The sequence below is a fragment of the Ursus maritimus genome, unplaced genomic scaffold (assembly GCF_017311325.1).
Source record: "Ursus maritimus isolate PB19 unplaced genomic scaffold, ASM1731132v1 scaffold_20, whole genome shotgun sequence".
In the NCBI taxonomy this organism is placed as follows: Eukaryota; Metazoa; Chordata; class Mammalia; order Carnivora; family Ursidae; genus Ursus; species Ursus maritimus.
This window is the reverse complement of record NW_024424453.1, coordinates 49,930,660-49,940,338: the sequence shown is the minus strand read 5'-3', so window position 1 is coordinate 49,940,338 and position 9,679 is coordinate 49,930,660.

The following is a 9,679-nucleotide window of genomic DNA, read 5'->3' as shown; positions in this document are numbered from 1 at the left end:
ATGCTGTGTCTGGCTGTTTCTCTTGAGCTTACGGAACGCAGAACAGATGCCTTCCAGGCACGCTCAGGGTGGGCAACCACAGCTCCTTCCTAAAGGGCTTTCCTCCTGGCTCTGGGAGAGCAGCCAGGCCTGGCAGAACAGGGGAACGGGGTTGCTGGTGGCTGGAAGCATGTTCTAAATGGAGTCTTGGGGCTCCCCCTAGTGGTTATTACATGAACTGCGGGCCAAGGCCAGGGGGGAGACCGTTGAGGGCAGCAAGGTCCCCTGGGTGACCGTGTGCCAGGCACGCCAAGGTCAAGGGCTCATTTGATCCTCAGCCCGTTGACCGGTGAGCTGGGTGTTCTTAGCACATTACAAAAACGAGAAGACAGAACTGAATTCAGAGTTTAGTCAGGAAAAGTTTGCTTAAGTTTGGGCTTTAGATCTCGTCCAGGGACGGAGCTCCTGGTCTAACAGACTGCCCTTACCCAACAGTGAATTTGTAATGGCTCTTTAGCGGCATACCCTGGACGAGCCTGTGGAATCCGGGAGTTGTTTCCAGGCTTTACAGTTTTATAAGATGTTCCACGTTTGTCATTTCTAGTGGTCCTCACGGACCCCAATAAAGCAGGCTCATGAGGCATGATTACCTCCACTTTACAACCAAGACAATAGACGGTAACAGAGGTAAAGAGACAGTAACAGGTAAAGAGGGATGACAATCACCACTATCGGTGTCTGGTAAAAGATGGGCAGGCGCTGGGACCTGTTTTCCCTGACGCACTGGATCATGTTCTTTCTACCCCCTCACACTGGCTCTGACGTCCTGTTGCATTATCTCCAGGTAATAATATAGATGAAAACTTAGAGAAAAGAAAAGAAGGTCAGTTACAGTCAGTTCTTTGGGGAGAAAGAACAAGTTGGAAAGATGAATGAGAGCAGACTCAGGGCTCCTGGGGAGGGGGCCACTGCAAGAGGGGACGGAGGTCAAGCTGCTCTCCGGGCAGGGCTGCATGGCCCCAGAGGAGGGAATGCCCTGTCATTCCACACTAGTTGCTGTAAGTGCTGGCTGCCTCCCTGGGTGGTTCTAGAGAAGCTCTGGCAGGTGACCAAAGCCTGTGCTGAGGGGCCCGTGTTTCCTGGAAGCCGTGGTTTCAATATTACAATGTCTAGAGCTGCACAGTCCAATAGCATTGTCACTGGCCACGTGCTAGTGATCAAGTACTGGAAATTTGGCTAGTCTCAATTGCAATGTGATATAAATATAAAATATTTACCAGATTTGTTTAAAGACTTAGTATGAAAAAGAACATAATATATATGTAATATACAATATATATAATGTATAATATAATGTAGCATTATATTTTATATAATAATACGATGTAATATATATGCAGACTATATTACATATGATATATATGCAATAATTTTGTGTTGGTTACATATTGAAATACCATTTTGGAGGTATTTGGTTTAAAAATATTTATTAAAATTAATTTTAGCTTTTCCTCTTTACTTTTAAAATCACTACCAGAAATTTTTAAATTACCTATGAGGCTTGCATTACATTACTACTGGATATCACTGATCTAGAGCTTTGGTCCTGGTGAATTTGCTTATGTGAAAGCTGAAGTAACAGGAGGCCACTTATGTCCGGGGGTTTTAAAATGGAGCCAGGAGGCCATTAAAGAGATGAGCCGTATGTGTGTCCTCTATGCACCTCCTCACCATGTAGAACCAAGAATGAATTGGGTCCAAGCACAAATACTCCAAGGACTCTGCATGAGCATCTGAGGCTTGTTACAATGATGGACTTTTGCTTAGTGACAGCCTTAGCAATGAATTATGTTTAGTGAAGATCAGCTTTCTGCCACCAGTCACAATTCTTTGTAAGCAACGTATGTAAGCATTCCCTTTTTCTCTGCAAACCTGGGACATTCGCTTCCTACTGGGACACAATTTGGTTGCCGCCTAAACCTCTGTATCCCGGATTGCAATTCTTTGATCCCAAATCAATGCTTTTGCTTTATTATTGCCTTCTGACAAATTTAGGTTGACCCTTAGTAAAAGCTAAATTCAACCAAGGAGATTTGAAGATCTGATTGGGTTTCTTAAGCGATTCTTCTTCTTCTTTTTTTTTTTTTAAGATTTTATTTATTTATTTGACAGAGAGAGAGAGAACACAAGCAGGGGCAGAGGGAGAGGGAGAAGCAGGCTCCCTGCAGAGCAAGGAGCCCAACGCGGGGTTTGATCCCAGGATCCCGGGACCACAACCCAAGCCAAAGGCAGACTCGTAACAGCTGAGCCACCCAGGTGCTCCTAAGCGATTCTTGAATGGGGCAGCAGCCTACCCAGCAAACTGAGAGATGCTCTGAGGAGTTGTACAAAGTAGAAGGTTTTTATTGGAAGGAGGGTGGGGCAAGAAGTTATTAGGAAAAGAAAAGAAAGGATTGTTCCAGGCAAAGTCACCTTAGCTTAGGGATAAGGGCAGAGGGTCTTATCAGGCAGATTATGTCATCTTCCTTTGTGGGATGGGGAGCCCAGGTGACAGATTACCTCACTGGTGCTGACCAGAAAATTCCTGACTGACTATATTTCTCAGGGAGTTTGAAACTGCAATTAAGTTATGTATTAAGCCCCAGTTTGGTGACTTTCTTAGCCTAAGTCCCCATCTTGGGGCTTATGAGTTTCTTTTCTTTTTTTTTTTTAATGATTTTTTTAAAAATTAATTTATTTAAGAGCAAAAGAGAGTACACACAAACGCGCTTATAGGGATGAGAGACAGAGGGTAAGGGAGAGAGAGAATCTCAAGCAGACTTCCCGCTGATTGCAGAGCCTGACACGGGGCTCTATGACCCTGAGACTGTGACCTGAGCCAAAATCAAGAGTTGGACACTCAACCGACTGAGCCACCCAGGTGTCCCAGGCCTGTGGTTTTCTTTTTAACACACCTATAACATATTGGAAGCCCTGGAGATGTCCCACAACGCAGGCCTTCTTGTCCCGCTCTCTGCTGAAGTATTTGGGGGTGGCTGGTGGGGTTGGGGGAGAGGTGACCTTAAAGCCTTGTCTCTCTGCCAAATGGGCAAACTGAAGTGTTCCTGTAGCAGGTGACAGGGGGGCAGGGAACAGGACACTCTACGTGGCTGTCTCTCTAGATGGCAAGTTGCTTCTGTATAGACAAATCCCTGTCCCTCTAAGCTGTATTGGATTTCCCACCCTGTTGATTCTCTCAGTCCATCATTTCCTCTTCACAGAGCTGAGCACATTTCATCACTATCCTCTTGTATGGAAAGTGTTTAATGTCTGTTTGCTCACTAAACGGGAGCAACATGGGGGCAGGTACTCTGTCCACTGCTGTGAACAGTACCAGTATGGTCAACTCTCAGCAATGATTTGCCATTGACTCCTGGCATAATTAGGGGAGAAATGGTTCTTTGCCAGACACCCAGTCTGTAGTAGGCATTCCATGGCAGCCCCTGGGCAGAACCACTGTCATAATTAAGTTATGGAGTGGAACACCAGCTTGGGAGGGAAGGCCACCTGCCCAAGGTCACCGTGGGGTGAGTGCATGAACAGGACTAGAAGCCAGGCCTGGCAGGTTCCCACACCAGTGCTTTCCACCTCACCTGAGGGTGGCCCCTGCTTTCAGTTTCCATCTCAGAGGAACTGTGATCATCCCTTCAAGTCTGGCTCTACTCTCTTCTTTGGGAGATCCCATGCTTCCCAAGGTGGGCAATTTCCAAACCCTGAAATCTGAGAGGGTTTGTGTTTGTCTTGGTGACACCACAGCAGAGCCGAGGGGAGAAGACCATAAGGTCCTGATGGCTGGTGGATGCAGGCAAAAGGGAGCAGAATTCGCCAACCCAAAAATATGTCTCTTTGGCATAAGGATTATTTTAGGCTGATTATTTTTAAGTAACTGCAAACACTGGAGAACCTCCAAAAACCAGATAGATGTTTCTCTTTAGTGAGAGACGTTGACGTTTATAAGAGAAATCTCAACTTGTAAGTGCATGTCCCTCACTGTACCATGAAGAGGGGGATGACTCTAAATCTCTAGAACTCTTCTCAGTGGAGAAGCAAGGACTTAAATCTGCATAACAACCTTACCCATGTTCACTGTGCTTTTCCTAGTAAGTTCCCCAAACTGAACGCCCACCCTCAACTTCTTCTTTTGTCCTTAGCTGAAGATGGTGTTTAAGGTGATGGTTTTGCCATTTCGGGGAGTTACTCAATTTTCCTGGGTCTCTCCCATGTGTATAGAAGATAAACATGTTATTAAACTTTTGTTTCTTTCCCATTAATCTGTCTCATATTAATTTAATTTTTAGATCCACCAAAGAACCTAGAAGGGAAGAAGGATTAAATTTTCTCCCCTACACAGGCAATGAGTTGATAGTGATGTGATTCGAAGTTTGGGTCCGAGAGCAAATGGTCAAGAAAGAATTCTTGAGATGTTTTTGGCACAAAGAGGTGTTTTTGTTATAGCACAGGGACAGGACCCGTGGACAGAAAGAGCTGCATTTGTGATTGTGAAGAGTGACTGATAAAAGTATACTTTTAAGGTTGTGGAGGGAGGGGAGGTAGAGATAACGTAAGTTTCTAAGGAATTTCTGTATGCTGAAAGCAGGGTCTACAGGACCTTGGAGGTCTGGCTATCGTCAAAATAAGGTTGCTTTTAGTCTCTAGCAAAACATCAACATTAAGGCTGCCATGAGTTCCTTGAGGAATGTCACGCTCTGCATGTCTCAAGTATTTATCAGTGGGCTGCAGGTTGTAAGAAGATTTAACTTAAGCTACATTTTTCTTACCTAAGCTACATTTTTCTTGCCTTTGTTCTCATCATTTCCCCCCTGAGCAATTTTGACCTTTAAATCTTTAAGGTTGCTGAGAGTGGAAGGTCTTATCTTCTGTAACTTCTTCCTGCTAAATAGGGCTGTAGAGATATTCCTACCTATGGGTCAAAATTGGTTAGTTGGGGAACTTATATATAGGAGTTACCAAAAACAGGCAGCCGAATCCAACGTAGACAACATATATGAAACCCCTTGGGTAGAAAAGATCATCTGTAGGCTGAAAGTTATGGCAGTGAAGGAGTCTTGGCACCAGGCAAGGAGACAATGGAAAAGACAACAAAATAAGGTTAATATTATTATGAGAAAAAGAAATCCAATAAAAAAGACTTTTGATAGTTGACCAAAATTCTCCTCCAGTCTCTCATTGTCATTTGAAGAGAAGTTTGAGGTCTTCCACAGTTTCACAGGAAAAAGAAGATGTGTTAGCTGGCACACAGGATTTCTGTGAGGAAGGTACAGGTTTAATTCTTGATATAGGAGCCCATGAGGTCCTAATTTTATGACCATGGGAGTACATAGTATGACTCAGTAGGAGCCCTTCCATTTTGGAGTTAAATCCCCTGTTGTATTATACTTTTAATCTTTTAGATAAACCAGGTCTCCTGGGTTTATATGGGGTGGGTTGCTAGTAAGTATCAGATCAAATTTAGGGAGGATGTGGTCTTGTTACAGAACTTTTTTCTCCATTGGTGCCTCCATTGGTTCTTGGTCACTGCTTCGAAGAATAAAGAGTTAGACCAGACAGAGTGGTAGGGAGCAAAGCAAGGTTCATTGAGTGATAGCAAAGTGATATTACAAAGCTCCTGAGGAGGGAGGGGACCTGAGAGGGTTGCCACCAGAGTTTCTAAGTCTAGGGGTTTTATGGGCTCTCTGGTGTGGCTGTTTTAACTCTCCCTGCGCCTGTCATCCAATCAGATTTTTGTCGCTTATTATCATATAGATATCTGAGGAAAACAGAAGACTTCAGAATCTAGTCTAGCTTATGATAAATAGTATTAAAATATACTATCAAGATATGTTATTGAAATACTTTCTCTCTATAATCCCCCTCATTTTTATTGAAGATAGGTAGCCAAATCAAGACTAATTCATTTGGGAAAAAATAAAGTCCAATTTTAACAAACTTGGCCTAAGCACTTACATAAACTCACCAAGAATAGTGATTGATCATATAAATCTTATAGAATCTGCCTTGTTGGAACTTTTATGAGGAATCTCTATTGAACTTTTAGTAGCCTCTCTAGGCCAGAAGCCGAGCCAAGTGCTTGCCATCAGTAAGTTATGGATATCTTAAGAGAAAGTTTCCTTAATCTGGAAGAGCAAATGTTAGAGAACCAGTAATATTTCAAACAGGAATCACAAAAACTATATCATCTTCTTCAGTTCATTTAGACCCATGTTACTAATTTCTTGTTCACTTTGATTGAAGCTTTTTAGTTAGTTCTGGAAATTCTTACCAGTTTTAGTTTTATGATATTAAAGATACCAAAAGCCCCTTTTATGACTCTCCTTGAAGATGCAACATGTTTCACAAGAAATTAAGAACAATATCTATAAATGACAAAAGACTCAAAAGTGAACATGGTTAAAGATCTGGTGAGACTTTCTGACAAGGAAATCTGGTTATTTCTGTGACACCTAACACTTCAATAATCAGAATATCAAGTGATGGCCTTATACCAGAACATAACATATGAAATAAACAAGCCTAAGTAGTCAAAGAGACTTCATTTACAATTTAAATCTTGGAACAGTTTGTTAAAAAATCTCCTAACGTTATACAGCACATGCCTAAATAGTATTACAGATCATGATGAAACTTAAAAATTATTTATTTAACTAAAGTGGCAATAAGAGATTCCAAAGGCAATATGTAGGGTCATATAGTGTTAGCAAAACAGCTCCTTTAATATTAGAAGTTTTAACTTCAAGTAATCAAAGACCTGATAAAGACAGAATATAAGTTTTGGTTTTCTGGACAGCTAAAAGAGAGAAAAAAACAAACAAAAAACTTTGTTTACATTTTATTTATTTTTTTTATTTAAATGTTTTTTATTACATTATGTTAGTCACCATATAGTACATCCCTGGTTTCCGATGTAAAGTTCGATGATTCATTAGTTGCGTATAACACCCAGTGCACCATGCTATACATGCCCTCCTTACTACCCATCACTGGTCTATCCCATTCCCCCCCCCCCGAAGCCCTCAGTTTGTTTCCCAGAGTCCATAGTCTCTCATGCTTCATTCCCCCTTCTGATTACCCCCTTCTTTATCCCTTTCTTCCCCTACAGATCTTCCTAGTTCTTATGTTCCATAGATGAGAGAAATCATATGATAATTGTCTTTCTCTGCTTAACTTATTTCACTTAGCATTATCTCCCCCAGTGCCGTCCATGTTGCAGCAAATGTTGAGAAATCATTCTTTCTGATGGCTGAGTAATATTTCATTGCATATATGGACCACAGCTTCTTAATCCAGTCATCTGTTGAAGGGCATCTCGGTTCCTTCCACGATTTAGCTATTGTGGACAATGCTGCTATGAACATTGGGGTGCATATGGCCCTTCTCTTCACTACGTCTATATCTTTGGGGTAAATACCCAGTAGTGCAATGGCTGGGTCATAGGGTACCTCAATTTTTAACTTTTAAGGGACCTCCACACTGTTTTCTAGAGTGGCTGCACCAACCTGCATTCCCACCAACAATGTAGGAGGGATCCCCTTTCTCCACATCCTCTCCAGCAATTGCTGTTTCCTGCCTTGTTGATTTTTGCCATTCTAACTGGCATAGGTGGTATCTTAGTGTGGTTTTGATTTGAATTTCCCTGATGGCTAATGATTTTGAACATTTTTTCATGTGTCTGTTAGCCATTTGTATGTCTTCATTGGAAAAGTGTCTGTTCATATCTTCTAGCTTACATTTTATGATTTGTTTATTTGTTTCTCGATATTGAGTTTGAGAAGTTCTTTGTAGATCTTGGATACCAGTCTTTTATCTGTAGCATTTTCGAAATATATTCTCCCATTCCGTGGGCTGCCTCTGTTTTTGACTGTTTCCTTGACTGTGCGAAACTTTTGATCTTGATGAGGTGATTCATTTTTCTTTTGTTTCTCTTGCCTTTGGAGATGTGTCATGAAAAGAGTTGCTGCTTTGGCCGATGTCGTAGGGTTGTTGCCTATGTTGTCCTCCAGGATTTTGATGGATTCCTGTCTCACATCGGGGTCTTTCATCCATTTGGAGTTTATTTTGTGTACGTGAGAGAGTGGTCAAGTTTCATTCTTTTGTGTATAGCTGTCAAATTTTCCCAACCTAATTTATTGAAGAGACTGTCTTTTTTCCACAGGATGTTTTCCTGCTTTATCAAAGATTAGTTGCCCAAATAGCTGAGGGTCCATTTCTGGGTTCTTTTTCTGTTCCATTGGTCTATGTGTCTGTTTTGTGCCAGTACCATGCTGTCTTTGTGATCACAGCTTTGTAGTACAGCTCGAAACGTCGCATTGTGATGCCCCAGTTTTCCTTTTCAACAGTTCCTTGGCGATTCGGGGCTTTTTCGGTTCCACACAAATTTAGGAACAATGTTCCAGTTCCTTGAAAATGTCATTGTATTTTGATCGATAGCATTGAAAGTGTAGATTGCTCTGGGTAGCATGGACATTTTAACTATGTTAATTCTTCTGATCCATGAGCATGGAATATTTTTCGTCTTTTGTGCTTCTCGATGTCTTTCAAGAGTGATTTATGATTTCTAGAATATAGGTCCTTTACATCTCTGGTTAAGTTAAATTAAGGTAAAGTATGGTTTTTGGTGCTATTGTAAATGGGATGGTTCCCTAATTTCTCTTTCTTCAGTCTCATTAGGTGTATAGAAATGCACTGATTTCTGAGCATTGATTTTGTATCCCGCCACATTACTGAATTGCTCTATAACTTCTAATAGTTTGGGAGTGGATTCTTTTGGGTTTTCCGTATAGAGTATCATGTCAACTGCGAAGAGAGACAGTTTGACTTCTTCTTTGCTGATTTGGATAGCTTTTATCCCTTTTTGTTGTCTGATTGTTGTTGCAAGGGCTTCTAGTACTATGTTGAATAATAGTGGTGAGAGTGGGCATCCTTGTCGTGTTTCTGATCTTAAGGGAAAGGCTTCCAGCTTTTCCCCGTTGAGAATATTTGCTGTAGGCTTTTCATAGATGGCTTTTATGAGCTTGAGAAATGAACACTCCCTATTTCTACTCAGGAAGGTTTTAATCAGGAAAGGATGCTGTATTTTGTCAAATGCTTTTTCTGCATCTATTGAGAGAATCATATGATTTCTGAATTTTTGTTTCTGAATAAAATCTAAGACACTGATAGATTTGCGAATGTTGTACCACCCCTGCATCCCAGGGATGAATCCCACTTGGTCATGATGGATAATCCTTAATGTACAGTTGGATTCTATTTGCCAGCACCTTTTTGAGGATTTTGGCGTGGAAAATCCTTAATGTACAGTTGGATTCTATTTGCCAGCACCTTTTTGAGGATTTTGGCGTCCATATTCATTAGGAAAATCAGTCTGTAATTCTCCTTTTTGTTGGGGTCTTTGCCTGGTTTGGGGATCAAGGTAATATTGGCCTCATAGAATGAGTTTGGTAGTTCCTTCTGTAATGTTTGGTAGAATTCCCCAGGAAAACCATCTGGGCCTGGAGTTTTATTTTTTGGAAGGTGTTTATCACTGACTCAATCTCTTCATAATTAATTGGCCTGTTAAAAAATCAATTTCTTCCTATTTCAGTCTTTTTAGTTTATAGGTTTCCAGGAAGGCCTCCATCTCATCCAGATTGCTTAATTTATTGGC